This window comes from Branchiostoma lanceolatum, chromosome 1, assembly GCF_035083965.1.
Source record: "Branchiostoma lanceolatum isolate klBraLanc5 chromosome 1, klBraLanc5.hap2, whole genome shotgun sequence".
In the NCBI taxonomy this organism is placed as follows: domain Eukaryota; kingdom Metazoa; phylum Chordata; class Leptocardii; order Amphioxiformes; family Branchiostomatidae; genus Branchiostoma; species Branchiostoma lanceolatum.
In genome coordinates, this window is record NC_089722.1 from 22427903 (window position 1) to 22451717 (window position 23815).

The window sequence follows — 23815 nt, forward strand, 5'->3', positions numbered from 1 at the left end:
TATATCAGTTGAACGATATACCGCATGGCTGCCGAACATTACCTACTAATTTATTCAATTACAAACAAGCTTACACCAAACTAATGTTTTAGATCAGATTGGCAGGCTAAAATGGAATTTTTCATGGCTATGATTTATATACATGCGTTCATGCAGCCATTTACTTTTTGGTTCGGCGCTAGGAGTAATACATTAAGGACACCTGAAAGTTTGTAAGTTTTATTTGAAATGATATGTAAAGAAAAGTCTAGCTCACAAAGTACCTTCCAATCAGCCCTTAGATACAAACATTACATGTTGATATATTGTGTACTCAAAATGTCTTCACCCAATACAAATGTATGTACCCTATTCCCTGATTGGTTCTACCCTCCACCATTGCATGATGGATGCTTCTGCACAACCCTCTGACCTTACTTGGATAGCAAAATGGCCTTGGGGATTTAGAGTGAGGATCAGGAGGGATAAAGGGGGATTAAGTAGCCTTATGTGGGATAAGTGAGTTCCTGTGTCATACATTAAGAAGTTGATACACACAGTGTCGTTCCTCCTGCTTAGGAAAAGGCCGTAAAATGTCATTATAGGGGTCATTCAGAGGACGTTCCGTACATAACTACATGTCTGTGAATAACTGAAGGGTAAAATGTGATGTACATGTGCCTTGTATTCCTAAAAGGTAGGGAGCATCCAAGTAAACAAGGTAGTGAGGAAGATTTATGCTCAATATGGTACTGGGGGAATATAAAGGATTTGAGAAATATGTTGCTCCTGGGCTTTTTTTGGGGGGGGGGGGGGAATGGCACTAGGTAAGTGTCGTGTGTGACTCAACAAGATCTATCATCTATGTATGAATGAATGAATGAAGACGATCTACAAGCCCAAAACAGCTATAATATTTTCTTCTTAGGATTCCTGAATTTCCTGTTTGAGAATGAGATATGAAAGAAAGTAGCCAGTGTGACAAGGAATTAATATCTTCTTGAAGATAGAACAAGGAATGCCACACAATTTATAACACATGTGTATGTAGTGTAGGACACCTACTTTTGTACTGACACTTTTCATCAATGTGCTGCTGTAGTTTGACTTTCAAGACTGGGATGGTATACAACACCTTAGGAAGGTATGCAGGCAGGCATTTTGAGGAGCCAGTTGACATAACACAGCCTTTTATCTCAGCCACTGTTGTGTTTTGGCCCAAAAGATCTCTCCAGATGAAAGGGTTGCATTGTCAAGGGAAGGTGGCTGACATGATTGATGACTCTCCTACCTCATCTTCATTCATTCAGGGGATGGGGCGTGACCTCCGGGACATTTCACTAGGACTAAAGAGGGATTAGAAGGGATTATCTCGGATTAAGGTGTTTGAAGACAGGCAGGAAGGACATATGATGACCTAGTTTCTTACCCTAAGGGTTGTATTCTAATCAAAACTCCTAATGTTCCATTTGTTACTGTCATGCATATTCCAAGCCATTCCATAAGGTATAGGTGCCCACTTCAGCTCTGTCCTGGTGTACAGTGAATAATTACAACGATGAGTGTTGAAACTAGTTGCGAAAGTAATGTTCAAATCCACCTGTAATCGACACATTGTTTGCAGGTGGTTAGGTATTAAGATGATGTTTTACCACTTGCCATATTGACATGTGATATCTAGAGCGGAAGCACTGTTAATTGTGTGTCATTTGAAACTAAACTCAATTATCAAAAGGGAAATCTATCTGACCCTTTGTCTTTTTCAAGAGCCAAAGATTGCTACAATATATGTATTGATTTGCTTGGTTAATGATGAATGTGAAGTTTGATTAATACAAATGTACCTGACAATCATAGATGACATTTGGTTCTATCTTAAAGGCAGGCTAAACTTAATTTCGTAAAGCATTCTGCATGATGTTAAAATATACCACTAAGACCAGTTCTGACTTGTTTTACACTAGTCCATCATAGATTAGCGTTTTTACAACATTTCAAATTGACGGCCTGGTACCCGTAATACTCAACGAGTCCAAAGACCGTGACGTCAGAATCCGGCTCGGCCCCAGAATCTATTCCATACAACGCGCATCGAACGTAACAGTCGGATTCTGATGGATTCTGACGGATTCTGATGTCACGGTCTTTGGACTCGTTGAGTATTACGGGCACCAGGCCGTCAATTTAAAATGTTGTAAAAACGCTAATCTATGATGGACTAGTGTAAAACAAGTCAGAACTGGTCTTAGTGGTATATTTAACATCATGCAGTATGCTTTACGAAATTAAGTTTAGTCTGCCTTTGAAGATGGAGTTTATCTAACCCTACATTAAATGCAGGTATGTTTTCATAGACCCCCAAAGGTTTATTTTTGGGAGAAAACATTGCTAAGAATGACATTCATCTTGACCCAGTGAAGAGTTCAGAGATGGGTGACCAGATACCATTCAGGTATGCTAATCTACTAAAGCCTCACCTGCAGCTATGGACGGCATCCTTTGATCAGCCACTGGAGGGGTTGACCCCAAACAAGTCTGCAGATCCTCCAAATTCCCATGGTTCATTGTTCTTTGTTGCCGCACCTGGAGTCAAACAACAGCTTGTATTAGAATTAATGCAGACAATGTGTTGCACTGATCTGGAGAAGATGAAAGGATTGTGCACCTTTTTTTATGTAGTCACAGGGCGTCCATAGCAGGTGTGTTAGTTCTTTTTCTCCTCAGGATTTGCATAAGAGAACAGGTATCTTTTGAGGCGGTGTCAAACTATTTCACATCTCAATATGCAAAGCTTTGCAGATATCGGTTGAAATCAAAGTAAAGTTTTGGTAAAATGATTGAGAACCACGATTGAAACATGATTATAAAGATTGACTTATGTTCCTTGCTAAAGCTTGGATTTTCTTAGTGGCATTGACTCTTGATAAAGTAAATGTTGAAATTTTCATGACAGTTTAATGTTCACGGTTTTCGTAGTTGAAATATAGACATTCTGTCTTCTGCCCGCGTATACCCTTGCTTTGACTGCGAACTTAAAACCATCGCGAACACTCCATTTTCTACCCCAAACTTTAAAGGAATTTACAGTAGCCTGCAGGTTGATTCTTCTCAATGTGAGGTCATTAGTTACATCTTATCAGCACAAATACCAGTCCTATCTGGATGTAGCAGGAATGTCCATACTAGATCCTCCAGACAACAGGAACCCTCCAGGGAACATACTGATCAAGACTGCAGATAACCCTGATCTGTTCTGTTTATCCCTGATCACATTATCCTGTGTTATCTCTATCTCCTGGGCTACTAGTATGCCCATTGCATCCTGCAGTTTTCTGTGAAACCAGTAGAGGTCTCTTTGCTACTGTCCTTCACATATGGACTTATGATCTTAACCCTGAGACAACTGGAGGGAAGATACAGACTCGTGGACTTTGTATGGAGAAAATTTGAAGAAGGGAAAGTTTGGAGGTGAGAAGATAGCTATCTATGGTCGCGGTGACAGGCTGTCATTTCTTGTGCTTGATTGATGAGGGGATTTTATCGTTGTTTGCCTCCGGGTACTGATGCTTATCTGTCACTACCTGTAAACACCTTCTTTCAGCAAGAAGCCTGAAGAATCACACATTACAGCAATCTCGTGAGAGGGGACTACAATACATGTATAGTTATCGGTGAAGACATCTCTCTTGATGTGGTGATGCCTGTATGAGGTAAGGGTCTTACCTATCCTTGAGAGTCTCTTGAAGTCTTGTACAAAAAGATCCATACTATATACTATATGTACAGTGACAGACACATTGTCTATTTGGCTGTAATGGTTTTCTTTAGAAAAGATCTAAAAGCTAACCATTCGTTTTTTCTTTAGTAGAACAGGAAGGTTGCCGCAGTAAAATAAATAAATAAGTAGTGCACCCAGTGTTTGTGATTGTACAGCTAAATTGCATTTGATTAGTTTTCAGAGGAAGGCTTGTTTCAGGGCTTCCAATGACAGGCATCACTGGTCCCTCACCTGAAGCTAGAACAGGGGATCAAAGTCCCCATTGTATAGCTATTGAAGTGACCTTTACTAAGTCCTTCTGTCCTAGGTAAGTCACAAAAATGTTACAACAACCGTGACATCCTCTCGTCAAACTGTGTTTCCGTTTGGGATCAAGAAAGGAACCCCGTCCTTCTGTCGTTTTTCCGCTCTGTCCCCCGCGAACAATGGCCGCCAATGCGGAGAAGGGACTTGTGGCACTAAAACATCAACAAGCGACATTAACATTCTTGCACGGCTGCGCTTGGATGTTTGAGAGGTTGTTTGGGGCTGATAGTCCCTCGCTGTGTACCTAACGTAGTGTACTCAACATAACACACAGGCAAGGGCCAATTCACTACCTTAACGTGTTTAATATATTATACACAATGGCGTTAAAGGTTTTGAAATTTATTTGTCACGTTGTCCCTGTCTCTCATTTGTAAACATTTTGTTGTTTGTCTATGATTTACGTGGGATTGGTAAAGAGTTAAAGTATCATAGAAGGACATTATTTCAGTATTCCTGCATGGTGGCTGATTGGCATTATTGTCTGTTTGGTAGGAACAATTACATTTCCTTGTTGGTGCCCAACGTACTCTCACTCGACACATACCTTGTTGCTGAATGGTCTTATATCAAGCCTAACCAACACGGGGTGCCTAGGTCAACAACCCATTGTTCTGGAGGGTTCTGTTATTCCTGCTCAAATGCTCCACATGCAGCGGGTGTTTCACGCCAGCCATTGAAGAAAAATATTTTTCTGTCAGGCAGACGCTTTTGTGCGAAACAAGTGGTTAATGCTTTTGCACTGTTTTGTTTTGGATTGAGGCGGTGAATGGTGGAAAGTGGCCTGTTGGTACACTAAATGGTCCCTGACTGCTGCTGCTATGGCAGGACAAATACCAAAACCAAACCAGGAGGGCTGAAAATTCAACATGTTTTTCTACGTTTTGTAAAGGCCATCCTTGACTCAGATACTTCCCTTGTCCTCTAAGGAATGATATATTGCTGCCCAAAATATACACAATGTTCTGTTGTATCTGGAAAGAAAAATAGCACATTCTGAAGACAGAAGAGCACTTCTTTGAACTCACAAGGTATCTAAAGAAAAGTAATATTTTGGGTTATTTCTTGGACTACTGTAAAGAAATAGTATTGTAAATGTAGTTCAAAGAACCCAAATCCTAAACAGCAAGGCACAAACCTTTATTTATGGTTCTTTAATATACACAGTCAGGAGAAAATTATCCTTTGAAAATCTATCACTAGATGGTAGTAACAGCTGGTCGTAATAAATAGCAATATTGTATTGCAGTGTAAACAAAATATTTTGGAAGATAAGGCCGACATATAAAGATATTATATGGATGACATCTGCGTGTGCATCAATTTTCGTCTGTTTCGCCCAAAAAAAGAAGTATTTTAAGGTTTTTGTTGAGCACGTAAAAATGATTTGGCACAAATTATTTTCGAGCCCTGAGCACAGCCTTCCAAAGTCAAAGAAGAAGATCTGAAAAAACAAAGATGACCAATTTACTGTTTAGTATACCATACCATGTCCTGTGTGTTCAGTCATTTGTAAAACATTCCTGACCACTTAGATTTCATAAGTAAAGGCGACTTTTCTATTTGCATGCCCACATTAGTTTTGTAATGTCCAGTGGATGTCCTCCATACAATCATATCAGCGTGGTCTAACCAGCACAAGCCAGGAGAATACCTGTGATGAAAATTGTTGTATTGGACATTGTTTGTCGGCTAGCTATTGTTGGCATCAATCCCCCCCTTTTTTTTGTCCACCTTTTTTTTGTATAAGCACGCTTGCATCAGTTTTGGAATGTCCAGTGGACGTCATCCATACAATCATACCAGTGTGGCCTAACCAGCACAAGCCAGGAGAATACCTGTGATGAAAATTGTTGTATGGGACATTGTTTGTCGGCACCAGCCCACAGGGGAGTCTGATTTATGCCCACCCGTCAGGATAATGATTTGTGCCCCGTCTGTGGTTTGTCAGGTCCCCACGGCCCACACAAAAGCCATATATCAAGATTGATTGTCCAATTAAGGTGTGCCATGTACGCTGGACAGGTGAGATTATAGGGTACACCTCCCAACAGTAGGCAGGTGTCATCCAGGTATGCCCATCAGACTAAAATAAACCATGGTCCTCTGAAATTAAAGATAAAGATCACCTGGGCTTTTCTCTCTGTGAAGAAAGGGTAGACATTTCGATAATATGACACCTCCTCCAGACACAGTTTGTGTAAGTCCCCTCCTAACAGTTCCAAGTCTCTGGCAGTACAATAGCTTGTACATCATGACCTTGATTAGCCTCTACTAGGCTTCAGACGTGGCTGGAAAGAGTAGAAATCGACATAGAGGAGCTGGCCAACTCCAGTATTTGTCCAATTTCTACTCTTTCTAGCCACGTCTGGAGCCTGGTAGAGGCTAGACCTTCATAGTGATAAGATGGCTTATAATGTTAATCAGGTTTTCCTGTCAATGAAACTATGGATACTTTATTTCCTCCATTAGCTATCATGACAAAGACTGTGTGATACATCATAATTGATACTTTAGGGCGTTGAATATGGAATGAAATCTTGCAGATATTACATGATGTATTAAGATGCATTTTGTCTGATTTTTAGCCTTTCAAGAGCCTTAGCCTTATCTATCTTAACAGTGTAACAATAATTTGGATTTTGAAAAGTGAGAATCCTTCTATATACAATGTATCTGATCTGCGTAAGGACGGCTCATGTACGTAAGCAGAGAATGTAACAGTCGTAATAAGTCATACAGTATTACGTCAGGAAAGGAAATAGGAAATTGTATCTACTTACAGTTGTTTTATGACCTCGTAACATCTATTTATTGCACTTACAGCCAATGTTTCTGACGTCATGAACAGAAGTTAGCTAAATGAGCCATGAATACCAGGTAAATTTGTGACATACAAAGCTATTGTCTCACTGATATGTACGTCAATATTCAGTCACTCTAGATCTTGTACTTCAAGAAGGAAATGCATCGAACAATAGCTGTTTGGGAAAGACACTGCCTTTTGCTAATTTCACTAGGTAGAAATTTCCCTCTTACGTATCTAAAGAAGATTACAACATAGATTGTTACATCACTCTTTGAATGATGTTATTAAAGTTATTTATATATATTTCCTGGAAGATTTCTTTTTTGGAAACTAACACTTGTGAAAGTCTAGAAACTTTTTCTTGCTGTATCGCTTGGACATGTTTTTATTTGAGCAATCCCCAATTATTTCAATGAAGCAATCCTTAATAAGCCTCCTCGCAGATTCAATTACGCATGCGCGGTACGCAATGCATTGTGGTCCGGTCAAAGGTCAAGGTCCCTTCGCGTCCCTCGTGCAAATATGGCTGGCGTCCAGTCCACATCTACAGACACGGGGGATACAATAACGTTGGATCACTTCAAACTTTGGCACAAAGACCATTTGGTAGCGTATTTTATGAGAAAGAGGACTTCCAGTGACGGGAGACGTCAATCCTCCGAAGGCCCTGGCTTTTGGAGCTACAATAATGCGCGCTCCTTTGGTTCCGACTCCCCAGGAAGAACAACAAAAGAGGTACGCATTCTTTTTTCCTTGGTCTCGTGGCAAGTCCTACGTGCATTTTCGGTATATCTACATGTTCTGTGGTCGTTAAATTTACCCTTCGGCCTAACTCAACGACTGTATATAGGCAGCCGGCGGCGTATTGTACAGGGAACGGCCGGTCAAACTTTTAACTTTGCGTTGTACACCCAGGGCCCTAGGCCTATACCCTCTTAGTTCATAAGCCTCCTTCGCACACTGAACTCTAGGCGCACGTCCTTCACGCCACATGTATTAGAAGAGAAATATGGAGTTCACTTAACTGCACTTTTTACTGTCGTTGTGGCGATGATTTCTACATAGTCTTTGGTAGAGAGATCTTGGATATTTTACCCCCCTCCCTCATTAATTATCATACTTATTTTATTTCTTCTTGTGTTTTGTTTAGATGTGAAGACTACAGATCTCTGTTGACCATTGACGGCAAGAAACTCCCCGACCCGCTAGTAGACCTGAAAAGTGGGTGGAAAAAAAGAGGAAGAAGGGATGCAGCACTGGCCTCCAACCATGTATGCGGATATGGCGGAATACCTGGTAGCAAGTGGGGAGGTTGATCTACGGAAGAGACTTATGGGTGACTACAAAGACGGGAAAGCCTTAGTTTTCGTGCTTTGACGCTAGCTTCATCCATTTTGTACCACCCTATTAGTGACGAGTGAGATGTGTGCTTTGTGAAGTCAGCTAGTGCCAGATCACAGGAGAAACGATGAGGCACATCAAGTATGGGTTGCACTACCACTGTGGCACTACAGAAGTCTACTGGTAAAATCCGGACAGCTTATTGCTCCTGTTTTGCTGGGTGATAATAATATCGTCGAACTGTATATTTGGACAATGCAAGTAATTGAATAGTGTACAAAGTAGTTTACTAACATATCTGAATGTATTGTAAAGCATGTACATGTATATGTGTCATACTAATAAATGCTTTATTGACTGCTTTTACAATTTGTTGCTTGTAAAGTGCATTTTGGACCATTTCAGCCATTACAATAAAAGTACTGCATCATCACATGTAATTATTTTCCTAGACTGCATGGCAAGAAGTGCTCTAGAAGTAGATACTTACATGTACATTTTCCTTTCATTTTCAGTTGATAATATAAATCATGATTTCTTACAAACACAAGAAGTAGTACATAGTACTCAGACTTTCCTTTATGTTTTTTCCAGCTTGGGATACTCGTGCAATGATGTCGCATGGGTTCTATTCAAGATGGACCATGCATGGACAGAAGGCATAACAAACAAGTCCTGCCCATCAAAACCTACAGAATGGCCACAGCCTAAGAAGGGTGGAAGCACAGATGCCAAAAAGATCAAGAACATGGAGCGGTGCATCAGTAAGTCTTCATGGGGATATGCAATCTCCTAGCAAGGACCATGAAACTCCAGGTTAGACATATACAGATTATATATTTTAAAACCACCCATGAGAAATCAAATCTAAGCTACGCGTAATAGTACATGGGAATGAAAACACCCTGTAACTCTAGTCCATTGTCTTGTATGCTTCTTTTTGCCCATACAATAATGTTTTTCTTTAAATTTGTTCATGTAGGTAATGTTGACTGTCCAGAATCTGCACATCCTGTCAGCGCACCTGCAGACACAGTCCTGAATCCACATCCCGACAGAAGAAGAAAGCACAGAAAACAGGGCCTGTTTACCTCTGTGGAATTTGTAATTCTGACTGTGTTGATGATGTTGAAGATGAAGATGAAAACAGTGTCGCTTGTGACATATGTAACAGGTGGTTCCACTGGGGGTGTATTGGATTTGAAGCAGATGATCTGAGTGATGACTGGTATTGTGATGAATGTCAGAAATAAATGTCCAGAAAATATTGCTGTAAAACCATGTATGCACTTAACTATGCATTAGTGACACACAATACATACCACTATTAGACAATATCCATAAGTTGAATGTGTATAATGCATCTGTGTTTATAGACAGAATTAATTTGTGTTCTGTATGAAACTGATTGAAAGTAATCAATTGTGTCTGAATATGTATAAAGAACTACATATTTAATGATTGCAGATGTCACACTGCCCTTCATTTATAACTTGAATGGCCTGATGACAGTTTGTTGCTCTATCATGTAAATCTTCTTTGGTTAAAGTTCAGTATCGTTTAATGTATTCCTTTGTAGAGACTGTAGGTGTGCGACCTGACCAGCATAAACCCCCTGGATAGAGCTGCATGGAAGAGGGGTGTGATGACTAGCCGACTGCTGCCCACCCCTGTGTCAGGGACCCCGGCAGCAGTATAATCAAAATACTGGATACTACTACTATATATATATATATATATATACAGATATCCATTTTTTGTTCATAGAAGTTACTCAAGTTATACATTTCTATTTCTGAGTACTTAAGCCCTTGGCTTCCAGTCTTTCCTGATAACCAACATTGTCCACTGTTTTCTCCCAATCGGGTCCTTCTTCTCTGATGGAAAGGTCCACAGAATGAAGGGGGTGAGCATGTGCACTGTCCCTTGTTGTGCTTGTAGCCTGTGTTAAGATTCAACATTTTGCAAGGGCTTAGTATCTTCTGATGCTAGTATAAAGCAGTTCACTTGTAAAGGGAAGGGGACATGTTTAGTAGGAAACAAAGCTACAAAGAACACTAGAATGGCAACATTTTCGGGAAAATGCAGAATATTCCCCTCCCATTACCTACACCTCAAATATGACATCCTTAGCATTGACTGTAAGGATATGACGAAGTTTCTGCATAAATTATGCAAAGGAGGTTGGCATTAGCATAATTATGGCCAGGTGTGTTCGGCCTTTCCTAAAGGTACCTACATGTCAAATATGACATCCGTAGCTTTTATGGTTAGGGATATGCATAAATTATGCATAATGCACTCATTAGCATAATTTATGGCCAGGTTTTCTGACCTTTCCTAAAGGTACCTGCATCTCATCCGTAGCCTTTACAGTAAGGGAAAAACAAGTTTATGCATAAATTATGCAAATGAGGTCTGCATTAGCATAATTTATGTACAGGTGTGTTCACCTCTCCTAAAGGTACCTACATCTGAAATATGCCATCCGTAGTCTTTACGGTAAGGGATATAACGCTTGGAACCATTAATTCGACACCTTTACGCCAACGCACCATTTTATGTAAATCAACAAGCGGACTTAAGAGTATTTCGGTAATCATGGACTGTATCGTGTACGTTGTTTTTGCCGCAATTGCTACATGTGTGTCACTCTTCCAAATCATTGACATATCTCGGAAAAATTACGTCTTCAACATAGGACCCGACATGACGACGCCTTGCGTAATCTGTTCCAAACGAACCATTAATCCGACAGTATACAACAATGTCGCTGTGAACCGATAATTTCAATAGTCAGAACAACGGTTATTTCCCTATTTATCTGTCAACCAACGGCCACTTACACTAGTTACTACAGGGATCACATGTCACAGTCAGTACGCCGCTGATGCACTCACGATACTGCGGTCAAAATAAATAGTCCTGAAAAACATCGTCCTGCGGCAGACCCGTTCTTATGTTCCATTGCACTGTCGTGGCTATTATAAACCTTGAGGTCTAATACTTGAGCCTGCTACAGCTATGGAAATGCGAGTAACTAACGTTTGCTTGCATTACTGCCCGGTAAACAAAAATATATGCCAGGCGGAAACGGCCTGTACCAAGCGAACATCAATGCGGTAGAGGGGAGTACGACTCTCGTGTGTCGCTATCGTCTTAGCCGCTGTTGGGATGTATGTTCCGGAAATATGAAAATAACACGTGTCTTTTATAAAGAATGCAAAAGCTTAACTTTTGCATTAATTGCTGCCAAAATTCAATTATTCTATAGTATAACCTTGTCATTAGCATGCTAAACCCGTAGTGAGACGGTTGGTATGGTCTTCAATACCTGTTTGCACTAGCTTGCACGTGGCTCCGGACTTTTACATTTGAAAATAGGGGAAAATAGAAAGAGTAGTTAATTTGTTGACGTCGGTTACTATTTCAAATTGCTGATGACCTGTAAACACTTGTTGGACATGTCTATTTAATAATCCAAGACAGGAAAGGGGGAAAATGAATAAATGAATAAATATAAATGATCTGCATCGTCTGCTATTGCTCACGTGATCACCCGTATGATTCTGGGAATATTCAAAATGGCGGTTTCCGAAGACGCGATCGCAAAGCCTCTGGATAATTCGGGCTTTGTTTGGATCAAGGACAAAACTAGACTTATTTGCTGTTATTGACGGACATATTGTTTATTCCTCTTTTGATCGATACAAGTATAGATATGTAATGTGATGATATGAAGAAGAAAATGTCGACATTATGACGGTGTGTTGCCGCTGCTCTCTCTCCCATGACATACGTAACGTTAAAACAAACGGTTAGTAAATTGACGACCTCGTCATTGCAAAGTTTGATCTTCATGAACTTACGACTGTACCTTTTTGACATCAGTACTTAACTCGTATTGGAATGCAATTTACAGTTTTTGCATCAACCTGCTGAATCTTGATTGGCAAGCCAATACTTAAAAGTGTCGAATTAAAAGGGTGTCGAATTAATGGTTCCTAGCGTTACATACATTATGCAAATGTGGTCCGCATTAGCATAATTTATGTACAGGTGTGTTCACCTTTCCTAAAGATACCTTCATCTCAAATATGACATCTGTAGCTTTTACGGTAAGGGAAATACAAGTTTCTGCATACATTATGCAAATGAGGTCCTCATTAGCATAATTCATGGCCAGGTGTGTTTACCTTCCCTAAATTTATCTACATCTCAAATATGACATCTGCAGCTTTTACTGTAAACGCAATACAAGTTTTTGTATAAATTATGCAAATGATGTCCTCATTAGCATAATTTATTGTCAGGTGTATTCACCTTTCCTATAGGTACCTACATCTCAAATATAACATCCGTACATTGTAACATAAGGTACATATAACTTGCTGCAATACCATTAGTAGAGCTACCACCGCACATCTACTTGGTTTTTGGCAGAAGAAGAAGAAGAAAGAAGAAGAAGAAGAAGAACAGGCAAGCAAAAACAGTATATCCCCCTTCCCACTGGAAGGGGAATATAATAATAAATGGTGGCTTAGACATAGACTATTTATGTGTTAATTTGAGGACACAATGGCTTGGAATAAATTCAAGTTACTTGAAGTGAAATCTGTTTTTGTCCATCTTCCTTTACAACATTCTATACATTGAAAAAATTGTATCCACTACCATAGATTTATCTTCAATTATTACTTAAGTTTCACTCAAATAAAGACCATATCTGACACCGTGCTATGGCCCAAATACAAATTATTTACCCGCAAGATTTATGATGTGCAGTGATGTAGACGTGGCCGGGGTGCGAATCACCATCTGTGCATAGGACGTTACTGGTGATGGCTTTAGTCCTTAGCGGAACGGTAAGCCGTAGGTCCGGTATTTCCGAATAGCCACAAAATTATTAGGACAGACGTAGACAAGAGCCGGCCACACAGGTTGATAAGCGTAGGGGTCCGCCCGATGTGAGTGGATCGGAAACCCATAGCGCCTTACGCAACTTGTGCTTATCGGCCGGCGATGTGTTAAGCCATATGGCGGTGAAACAAACAAATACTGGCCGGCTTGAATGTGTTGATTTTGTTGAGTAGAGTAGAGTAGAAGAGTAGTTTCAAACGAATAAAGTGGTATGGAATGAATACAACGCAAATTCAACAAAACAAAACACTGCGTGCAAAAATAAACGAAGGAAAGCCTGGATTAGCGGCGCACTGTTCGGCTTCCCAAATGCTTGTCAAAATGTCACTTAAAGTCAGCTTCCAGGTTACAAACTCCGTAAAAGGCGCCCACGAGCGATTTGCAACATGCGTAAACAACCAAGATGGTGGGCGCGGCGGCGACTTCATGACAGTTCCTCGCCGCTCGCGCGTCACTTGAGAGTCGGTTTTCCAACGTGAAAGACTTGAGAAAGCAACAGTGAATTTTTTTTGGAGAAATTTCATGAAATGTTATGATAAAAATTGAGTAACTTGACGAAAGGACCCGGGGACGAACGGGTCAGGGGGCGAAAAGTCTAGTAACCCCATTTCTCCACTCTTCATCGCCCATTTTCACACCCAACCACAGCACAGTGGCCCCAAAGACTGCCCTTTGTGTCTGTCTCACAATCAAACGCCATAACATCCACAAACATATAGCGGAAGACGTCAAAACCAACGAAAGCCTTGAACAAAACACTACCACATGTTCCACGCTTGGTTTCGCGCGTCCCTCTGAAGGGACATTGACCTCTGACCTACACCCATAATTCCATGCGGCGCTGACTCCGTGAGGTCGCTTATTATTGTAGACAGGCACTTGTTGAGTTGTTCTTTGTATTCAGGCATGACGCCAGGTAAACAGGACAGCCTCAGGGGGCCTTGTGTTAAAGTAGCCGATGTACTTTACATGCTAGTGACTGCAAGAGAGAGTCACTGCTCCTATCATCTGCAGTTTCTCTTCCATTCCTAGTTGGAAAACTTGATCAGACTTTTACAGGTTTTGTAGGTGAGTAGGCAAAGCACATATCTACATTTTTACCTAGTTTGTTGTCTATCATTATTAAGATCCCTATATGTTTTGGGTGGTCTATACAGGTTGCACAGTTTCTTAGCTTTTGTTGCTTGTTATAGAACTGTTGAGATAATATGCTGACAACTTGTCAAGGGTTGGATTGAGGATAGGGTATTGAGAATCAATCATAATTTACTAAAGGTGTCAAACTGCGTGTCAGAATATTTCTTGTAAATTTTTTTCTGCATTGACATTTTTCATATTAGACTGCAAGGTCGTTAGAGCAAAGGTTACCTACAATTAGTACAAAGCTATCCTGTCGGTTAAGTCCTTGTGACCTATCTCCTGGTATCCTACAGGATTTGTATTCCTTTTAATGTAGCTTAGGGAGCCTAACATGGCAGGAAGGTTTGGTCTTGTGACGTGGTTTGTTCACTTGCACAGGTGCTGTTGAGCTAAACACCAACTGCTGGTAAGTGGTCTAACTATGAGAAACGCAAATTGTGTACTATCCCTCAAGATTCACAGTTGTATAGTAATATATGGTTAGTATTAGCTGACTAACATATTACCACATGCACTATAGATGGGAAGTATTTTTGAAACCGTTGTAACGGCATGGCTCTGCCTCAAAGGTGGTGATTTTTCTCATTCAAAGCCTTACCAGTAGCTCTAATATGAACGGATTCCTTACCATCCACTGAGTAATTCAGTAGTGTCCGTTAATTGTCGAATGAGTATATTTCCATATCCCATGGCAAGGTTGTTAGGGTATCCGTCTTTTGTGTTGCCTTTTTATGATTCAGTATGTCCCACATTATTCAGCATGTTGTCTTTTGATGAAGTCCCCTGGCGCGGGAAGTGCTTGTGATTTTTATGTGAATAGCTGACAGCGGAGTGCCCAATTAGCAGATTTTGAGAATTCTGGGTCACCACTTCAGAGGTGCACTGTCTTTTATCTCCGTAGTTATCTGACAGAGTCAACAAAGAGTGAAAACATGGAGAAATTCTGAGTACTCCTGGGTATTTACTATTGAAATAAATGCACATGAAAAAAGGCTGAAGTCTTAAAGATTGTGCCAACTGTATCCAACTGTTGCCATATGGCAATTATTTTCATATTTTCTGTTCTCATTAGCTAAGGATTTCTGATTGTAAATTTTGTTTCTTTACAAGTTGAAGAAAGATCAACTCTCTACCCATGGGATGGTTGACACTGAGAAGGATACGTTTTGAAAGAACAGTTTGTTACTATCAGCATGAATGTTCATCTGCGTTGGTATATAACATTGTGGCAAAAGTTCATTTATTTTCCAACACAACGATTGGGCTCACTGAATTTTCCACCACTATTCTTCGTTGCTACCGGGTATAGTGTTGCTGTAGACTTTTGAACATGAAACAAGTCTCACATCATCTGATAAAAGGCAAACTGTATCCAACTGTTGCCGTATGGCAATTATTTTCATATTTTCTGTTCTCATTAGCTTAGGATTTCTGATTGTAAATTTTGTTTCTTTGCAAGTTGAAGAAAGATCAACCCTCTACCCATGGCATGGTTGACACTGAGAAGGATACGTTTTAAAAGATGAATGGTTTCATACTATCAGCATGAATGTTCATCTGCGTTGGTATATAACATTGTGGCAAAAGTTCATTTATTTTCCAACACGAGATTGGGCTCACTGAATTTTGGACCACAATTCTTCGTTGCTATAGTGTTGCTGTAGACTTTTGAACATAAAACAAGTCTCACATCATCTGATAAAAGAATACTAGCTTATTTATTAGACCAACAAGAATTGCTTTCATTCTAAGGGTTGTAGTGGATCATACAGGTATCCTGTAGATTGTGTATTCCCTGTTTGTACCAGCACTACAGGATTCCCAGTGGTAAGTACCACCTGAATACACCCATTAGTGAAGTTGTTAGGCCCCTATTGTTTCCACAGTCCCCTATTGTAGCAGCATCTACACCTGAATAGGGGAGGTTTGAATGGAACTTATGTACTAATTCCTATCACTTCTCCCACTGTGATACACACTGCATTAGTAGCCTATATTCAGGCAGATGCCAGCCTTTTTCAGTGGATAATGATGCTTGTTTTTTGCACAGGATGCACCATAAGGGCATGGAAATGACTTTGCCTTCAGATGTCTTGTTTTACATTGTGAAACAATTCTTTGTTGGATGACTGAGGGTCCTTGGTTTTTTATTTTCAATCCATGTTTGACAGTTCTGTCAAATACTGTTGTTCTCCATGCCTCACTCAGTCAATGGGTGTATGAACTGGACTTTGGTTTGTTTTTCAAGTATTCAGTTCTATCTGACTGAAATCTAGAATTTATTTTCTAAACTTAAGCCAAGGTTTCCCGGTAGGCTCAGAATGGACGGTAGGATAAACAGATGACAAGTGAATGTATTTCCTGAGCCTGTTCTGGCAATGGAAGCATTTCACAGTGTCATCGTTAGGAAAGGCAGGGAGCTGGTCGTACAAAGCACCTCGCAGCTGCGCAAGTCTACGAAAACCACGCCTTCCGCACTGGTATTCCAGTGCTGAATCAACGGACGAATCGGCCTCAGCACTGGTTTTCCAGTGCTGACGAAAGTTCAGCACTGGTTTTCCAGTGCTGACGAAAGTTCAGCACTCGTTTTCCAGTGCTGAAGAAAGTTCAGCACTCGTTTTCCAGTGCTGAATCGCTGTATTCCAGTGCTGAGTTTCTTTCAGCACTCGTTTTCCAGTGCTGAAACTTCTCTCAGCACTCGTTTTCCAGTGCTGAATGGAGTTCGGCACTCAGTTACCAGTGCTGAATGGAGTTCGGCACTCGGTTACCAGTGCTGAATGCGCGACAGAGCGGCGGTGCCAGGTCACGGGTTATGTCAAAGGTCATTCAGCACTGGTTACCCAGTGCTGAACCCGCCGTCAGCACTGGAACCGAGTGCTGATGTACAAAAACCACGCCTTCAGCACGGGATTTACCAGTGCTCGGGGACAATTCAGCACTGGAAAACGAGTGGTGAAAAATCCCCAGCACTGGAAAACGAGTGCTGAAAAAAACTCAGCACTGGAAAACGAGTGCTAAAAAAAACTCAGCACTAGAAAACGAGTGCTGAAGTGTTTTCAGCACTGGAACGTTTTTTTTACCAGTGCTGAGAGAAGAATAGTCGTAAGAAGTGCCGCATGGTCACTTGAACTTACGTACTTTGTGATTCATTTAGAATAAACAATGACCAACTTTATTCCGACACAATTTTGTCATTTTGTTCATTGTGTAATTGTATAATAGATATAGGTATGAGGGATGTGTTACAAATAAAGAACTTTATTTCTTTCTTTCTGGTCTGACTAATCAGTATTTTGAAATTCAACATTTTGAAATTCAATAGGGAAGTAAAATTTGTAATTTCAGGTTGCCAAATGAGTTCCCGGGTGTCTTGTAACTTGTCCGCAAACAATGGTATCTTCCAATGACGTTGCAGTTACCCTTTAACCTCTGGCCCACCGGAAAATATTACTCAAAAGTCAGTCGCGTCGATGATTTATAGTCAGAGCAGCGTCAGAGCACTTTACCCCGGTAATATAGAAATTGAAATCTGTCATAGATATCGCTATGGATAAATTTCAGTGAATAGTCCGGAAAAATACTACGTTTTAGCAAGTAAGTCACCGCCGTAACGTATCTCAGCACTAGTTTTCCAGTGCGAAATATTTGTCAGCACTCGGTTTCCAGTGCTGACGTCGAGTTCTCCAGTGCTGAACTCCACTCAGCACTGGTTTTCCAGTGCTGAACTAAACTCAGCACTGGTTTTCCAGTGCTGAACTAAACTCAGCACTGGTTTTCCAGTGCTGAACTAAACTCAGCACTGGTTTTCCAGTGCTGAAGCCACTTTCAGCACTGGAACCGAGTGCTGAAAAAGGAGAGCGTGGTTTTCGTAGTTTTGCCGCAGCTGCTGCATTATCCACCCAGGTTGCTGTTTACGCCTAATCCTGCCAGGCTTTCTCCGCGTTTCATCTGTGACGAATCCCGAAAGACCTCATTTCTCGCTGAGGATTACCGGATTTTGTTGAATTTCCCCGGAGTCATGACGGGATGAGCACCCGCTGTATCGTGGGGATCGCAGGCGCTGAAGGGCTCACGGCGAGGGATGACAGGCTTAGATCGGACAATGGGCGCTTTTAGTGGTGACGTTCGTGTTGTGTGCCATGTCATCAGACTTATCTGAGAGGATTATGATCAGCGTACTTAATGGCAGCTTTTGTGAGCCCCCCTAATCCCACCAACGTTTACATTATTTCAGTCTTTTGTCCGCGGCAGGAGCCGCTCTGTGCTGAGAAGAAAACCTGCGGGCAAAATGGAGTGCTATGGCACGGCCTGTAGATTGTATCACTGTTGGTGGGAGAACATATAGGCTCTATACTGTATGTGATATCATTGTAATTAATGGCCTTCAAGGCAGTACATACACATAACGTTACTCAGTCAAAGGTACAGCAAAGTAAGTTTCTACTTCTGCTGAGTTATAGAAATGTTACCTGTAGTTTTTCTTTGAATTACAATGTACAGCATGTAGCAGTTTATGAGCAGTTCTGAGTTACCTGTAAGCAGAAACTTGGGAAAACAGTTACAACTTTTCAAATTTTACCAGATTTTAAATGAAATATATTTCTATGTGTTGGAGTGATCAAGACAGGCGTCTAACTGAGCAAGTTTAGAGAATGTTTACTAGTATCTAAGGGCCAACCTTAAGTTGTACTTTGTGAAGAACGTAAGTGAGACATGTATCCCTTGTACAAACATGATATAATGGTGACCTAATATACTATATAATCTAGTAAACTAATCTTAGACCCAGTTTGCTAACTGGACAACTTCTGATAACAAAACTATGTGGCTCCCTGTGTGGTGTCATTAGAATGCTTTCTTCCTGATATGAAATCTAACATCACAATAATTACAGTCATGTTATAACAGTTACTATTCTCATGTCGATTCTCCTAGCATTTAGTAGATAGGATTATCATACTGATATACTTGTGCCCAATCATGCATTATAATGAAAGGCCAAGAAATGAAAGAAATGTGTGTATATACTGTATATGTAGTCTATATATTTGTTCTTATCGTGTTCGTGGAGGTTTACCCCGAGGCAGAGATTGTGCTGTAATTATACATAGTGACTGCTGAATCCCCCTGTAAGTTAGGCTGTAACAGCAGAAGAATGGGAGGTCAGTCGGGGGCAGACCTCGCAACCTTTCCGATAAGATCCTGTATGGACATGCAGTCTTGCATGGAATTGGTGCTTGGGGCTACAGCTTTGCTGTTTGCTACTGTATTTATATGTGGTAGGGTCTTCATCCAGACAAGACATTCGAGTGAGATCTCATCTGGATATTCTTACTGCAAGTAGGTCAGTTTTCACATTTCTTCATGAACAGTAGTAACAGAGGCAACTGTGCTGTCTCTCTAAGTAAAACTATGGTTGAAGGTTGAGTTAGTCAGGGAATGTGGCATGGTTTATATATGGAGATTTGACTTTGCAATGTTTTGTCGCCTTTAATGAAGCAATTGATTGGAAAGACGTATACAAGGGTGGTATATCAGTCTATCACCTGTGGTGTGGATATGAAGGAAATGGTTTTGAACAATTGCTCAATCAAAAGAATCTCTTAAAACCTTTGTAAGTACAGTTTCAGTCTTGGCTGAAACTGGGCTCTTGTTTTCTATATCTTTCTGATACTGCAACTATTTACTTTTTGTTTGATTTGTAAAACAGCCTTGGGATTGATCCCCAGGGAGTTTTGGAGTTTGGAGTTGACAGTGAGATGCTCGTTAACCAATACAGTATAATGTACTAGACTGTTAATTCCCTTGCCTAGTTATGTTCTTGTTGACATGTAAATAAGTAACAGATTTGTTAACTCCCCGTTATCAGAGTTTAGACATGATAAGACTTTGCTGTCTTTAGTTATGTCATACTGTTATCATTAAGGGCGAGGGATGCATCTTGCCAGCAGAAGGTGAGACTTTTAGCTTCACATGAATATGCTAGATGTTTGCGTGTTGAAGATGTCCTTTTGCAGCTTTCATAACCTGAAAAATACGTAGCTCAAGATAACAAACAGTTTATTCTTCCCCTCTTATCAATTATTCAGACATTGTGCCTTTTATTCTAGCAGGTGTTTCCAAAGATCTTAATCCCCCTTAACACCCTCTAATCTAGGTGATCCACCCGTTATCACAGAAGGGATTAGTAAAGATGGCTCCAACCACCAGGGATAGGCACTCTCTTTATTTACTGATAAGCCCTGGCTTAGTTGTCATCAAAAAGTGGGGATACATTATCAGTAGTCTGTGTGCACATAACCTAGTAAGACTGACTTCCTGACACGCACATAGCCAAAACTGCAGTCAATGAAGAAGAATCTAGCAGATGTATAGTTGTAGAGTTAGGGATAGTTTAGTTTTGCGTATGCCTTGTGTTGTACCATCACTTTGGCCTCCCAAGGCATGTGAGTTGTAATTTCTTTTGGGTCCTTGAGCATGATGTCATGATTCTTTTTGTGAAATTGCGTGTGACTGTTTAAATCCTGGCATGGTCAGTGTAATCACGTGTAATCCGTCTTTAAAGCCACTGTTCTCTGCACATGATGATGGAAGAATACAGTAACTTTCATGGATTGTTCCGTTGAATATGTAACAAAAGATTGCTCAGAAAGATCAGCATCTTCTGTTCCTTCATACCTCAATGATATTGGAAGAGCTTAATCCCTTTCTTCTTTCCCTGTCTCTCTATCCTTCACTCCTTTTCTGTCACAGACAGCAGTATACAGTGACAGCTCTTGGTTCTTTGGCTGATTGCTTGTGGCATAGGATTATAGCCCTATGAATAACTTATACCTAACACAAAGCACTGTCATAAATACTTAATGGAATAGGGACTGGAGCTATTTTCTAATTTATCGTCCTTCCACGGGGAAACATTATGGTAACAGTCTGACAGCCGAAATTTACAACGTGGTGCTATAACTTCTCTGTATCAACATCATCCAGTTTATGACGGGATGTGCTGTTTTTTTGCAGTGGATTATTAACGACACGATTGGGGCAATCCGCTCGGGTGTAAGTCGCGTTTCTGTGTGCGAATTTGTGGTGTGGATGGGTCGTGTGTTTATACTCCACTCCTGTTCCACCATATGGTTGTTTATTGTGACACATTTTGGCACGAACATGGTCGAAAGTAACCATGTAGTCAAGTACGGGCAACAATATCAACGGGTTATTGCTCAACACCCAATCACTCACTGACGTAAAAAACATGTTTAGTGACCGTGCTAATAAATTTCCAAGTAATCTGAAGTAACCAGATGTCTAACGGCTGGGGTCAAAGAGGTGTCCTGTGTATGTATAATGAAAAGATGTCATATCTTTGCAAATCGCCCCAACTGCACGAACTATTTACCCCGGTATGATAAGTTTGTTTGAAGTTATAGTCCCTCTCTTTGTCGGGGTGTTTGGAGTGCTTGAGTACATGATGCAGTGATTAAAATTATCACCACATATTTTGGTATCCATACAATCATTTTGATATTATTTGGTAAAAATGCACTGTTGAAAATTACTGTCTTTTTCGTCTAGTTTGGTTCAGTTATTGTTTCCAAGTCATACGAACATGGTCTTATCTTACTGCTTGCCCCTGAGAAGGTAGATACATATAGACACTTGTCATTGAACTTGTATAAATCTGCCTTTAAGGGCTGTGTTACTGTCTCAAGAAGCCATATCTGAAACCATCTACATTAGCTGGAGTGTTTTTGGTCGTGCTCAACAACGAAGAAGTGCCTGCGCAAATGCCGGCGCTGTGAGGTCGTCGCCCAAACATTGTTGCAGAACACAATGGGGGCTATATCTCTACACTTATACAATCGTATTAAATCTCCTAATATCATGGGTGTTGCCTGGAGTGACCGGAGGGCCTGTAGATAAAACAGGCTCCCAGGTTGAGTTGGTGTTTGTCTGGTTTGCTGAGTGGACAGGTACGTGAGGACAGACCAAACCGTCAAACACGTAGCCCCGGTAACGGTCGAGAAAAGAACGTGAAAGGTTGGCAAATCCAAGAAGGGAAGAAAAGTTGACTGCACACGCCTGTGAGGAATGATAATCATATTTGGTTGTGTTGTCTGTTGATCACAGCCTTTTTATACATGTACACTTGCTTACTTTAGTCAGATTTGACTGGTTGTCTGTGAAAGGTTTTGAAGAAACAAGGGAAAATTTTCCTTCCCTTTGGTCGATTCAAGGACTTGTCCAGATGGTGTCATATATAAAAAGGGTCTAATCCATGTACAGATGTAAAATATGACAAGCCCACCTTCACAGAAGCACAGTGGTCTAACAAGAATTTCAACAATTGTTCAGGTCCCTATTCACCTATCATGGCCATATCTAAACTACCTGTGGTTACCACGGAGACCAGGTGTCGTGTGTACCTTGTCGGTCCTTATTGTGTTGACTGTGTGCTCTAGAATTGACAAGTCAGAGGCCCTATCCCCTCAGCTATCAGGGAGACATTATAAATCAATTACTGTTATACACACAGGTAGTGGTGGCCTGATAAGCAGAGATCTTCTCGATAACTACCAGGACCTGACCTGGGACATATTGATTGGCACAAAGGGAGGGTTACAGTTGGGAGAATTTACAGCAATTGTAGCATGTAACTGTCTGAGTGAATACACTACAGTAGCTGGACGACAAGCAGGTAGGACAATATGCTGTTGCTTTTCTCGTGTTCATTATTAGCTCTTCTATCAAACAATCATACAATGTTATTCTTTTGAAATTTAGAAAGGGGGAGTATGCAGAAAGGGAAATATCATCTATTTCAAGATATATAGTTAGACACCAGTATTGGCATAATGATAGTTTTAGTAAGTGGAAATGGCATTTATCTAAAGGTCCAAGCATGTGTGCTTCCATGTAACGTATGTTCACTCCAGACATACATGCCATCAGTTTTGAAAAGTTAAATTTCAATTTCTTCAGTCATTCCCATTTCTTGGAAGCTTCTATGTCCTTAGATATCGTACCAGTTTGATGTACTGGTATTTAATTATTGAAAAATCGTACAGCTATTTGCCCAATTCATGCAATCAACTTCTGATAATCTGATAGCTTGGAGCAGTGCAGTCGTCACCTTTGATCAGAGCGGCACAATTGTTATTGATCTGGGAGACAAATTTAATCCATTTGGTCAATAGTTGTATGGTTCGCTGTAGACGTGGTAGACAATGTGCAAGCCAAGGTACCAGGGATACAGCATGCCCCTGTCACTGTGAACAGGGGTGTGGTAGTGGGGATAGAGAGCTACATCTATAGAAGACACAGTGGATATATCAGTAATGGTCTTGATAGAATATAAATATGGAAACAGAGAGCTGTCTTTTGCTGCCTTTTGATATTGATATAGGGATTGGGGCCACTGCTCTCTCTTTGCAGCCATGGGGCTTAATTGCGAGGATCTTATAATTGTTGTCCACTTTCACGATTTACCAGACTAAATCGCAAGGGCCAACTTTTCTTACAAACAAGCCTTGCTTATCAGGTGT

The 23815-nt window shown here is 40.7% G+C and overlaps 1 protein-coding gene and 1 long non-coding RNA gene across 19 annotated transcripts in view; both read left to right on the forward strand.

Annotated features, from left to right (window-relative positions):
* LOC136441901 (autism susceptibility gene 2 protein homolog) overlaps positions 1-23815 on the forward strand; it is a 227259-nt gene that overhangs the window by 70243 nt on the left and 133201 nt on the right. Inside the window, exon 1 of one of the 16 annotated variants that reach the window (XM_066438585.1) lies at positions 3427-3447. The exons of 12 other annotated variants lie outside the window; for them this stretch is intronic. The gene's annotated coding sequence lies outside the window, so the exon portion shown is untranslated. Of the gene's footprint in view, positions 1-3426; positions 3448-3565; positions 3690-14079; positions 14202-22945; positions 22969-23815 lie in introns of those variants that run through there. 3 more of the 16 variants (XM_066438546.1, XM_066438529.1, XM_066438577.1) reach the window with 3 other exon arrangements.
* LOC136442017 (uncharacterized) lies at positions 7342-9936 on the forward strand. Of its 3 annotated transcripts, none has more exons than XR_010756949.1 (4): positions 7342-7607; positions 8023-8474; positions 8808-9029; positions 9196-9936. It is a non-coding gene; the product is annotated as an uncharacterized lncRNA (long non-coding RNA). The 3 variants fall into 3 exon arrangements; XR_010756950.1 differs by having other exon boundaries at positions 7343-7607; positions 8023-8433; XR_010756951.1 differs by having other exon boundaries at positions 7343-7607; positions 8023-8396.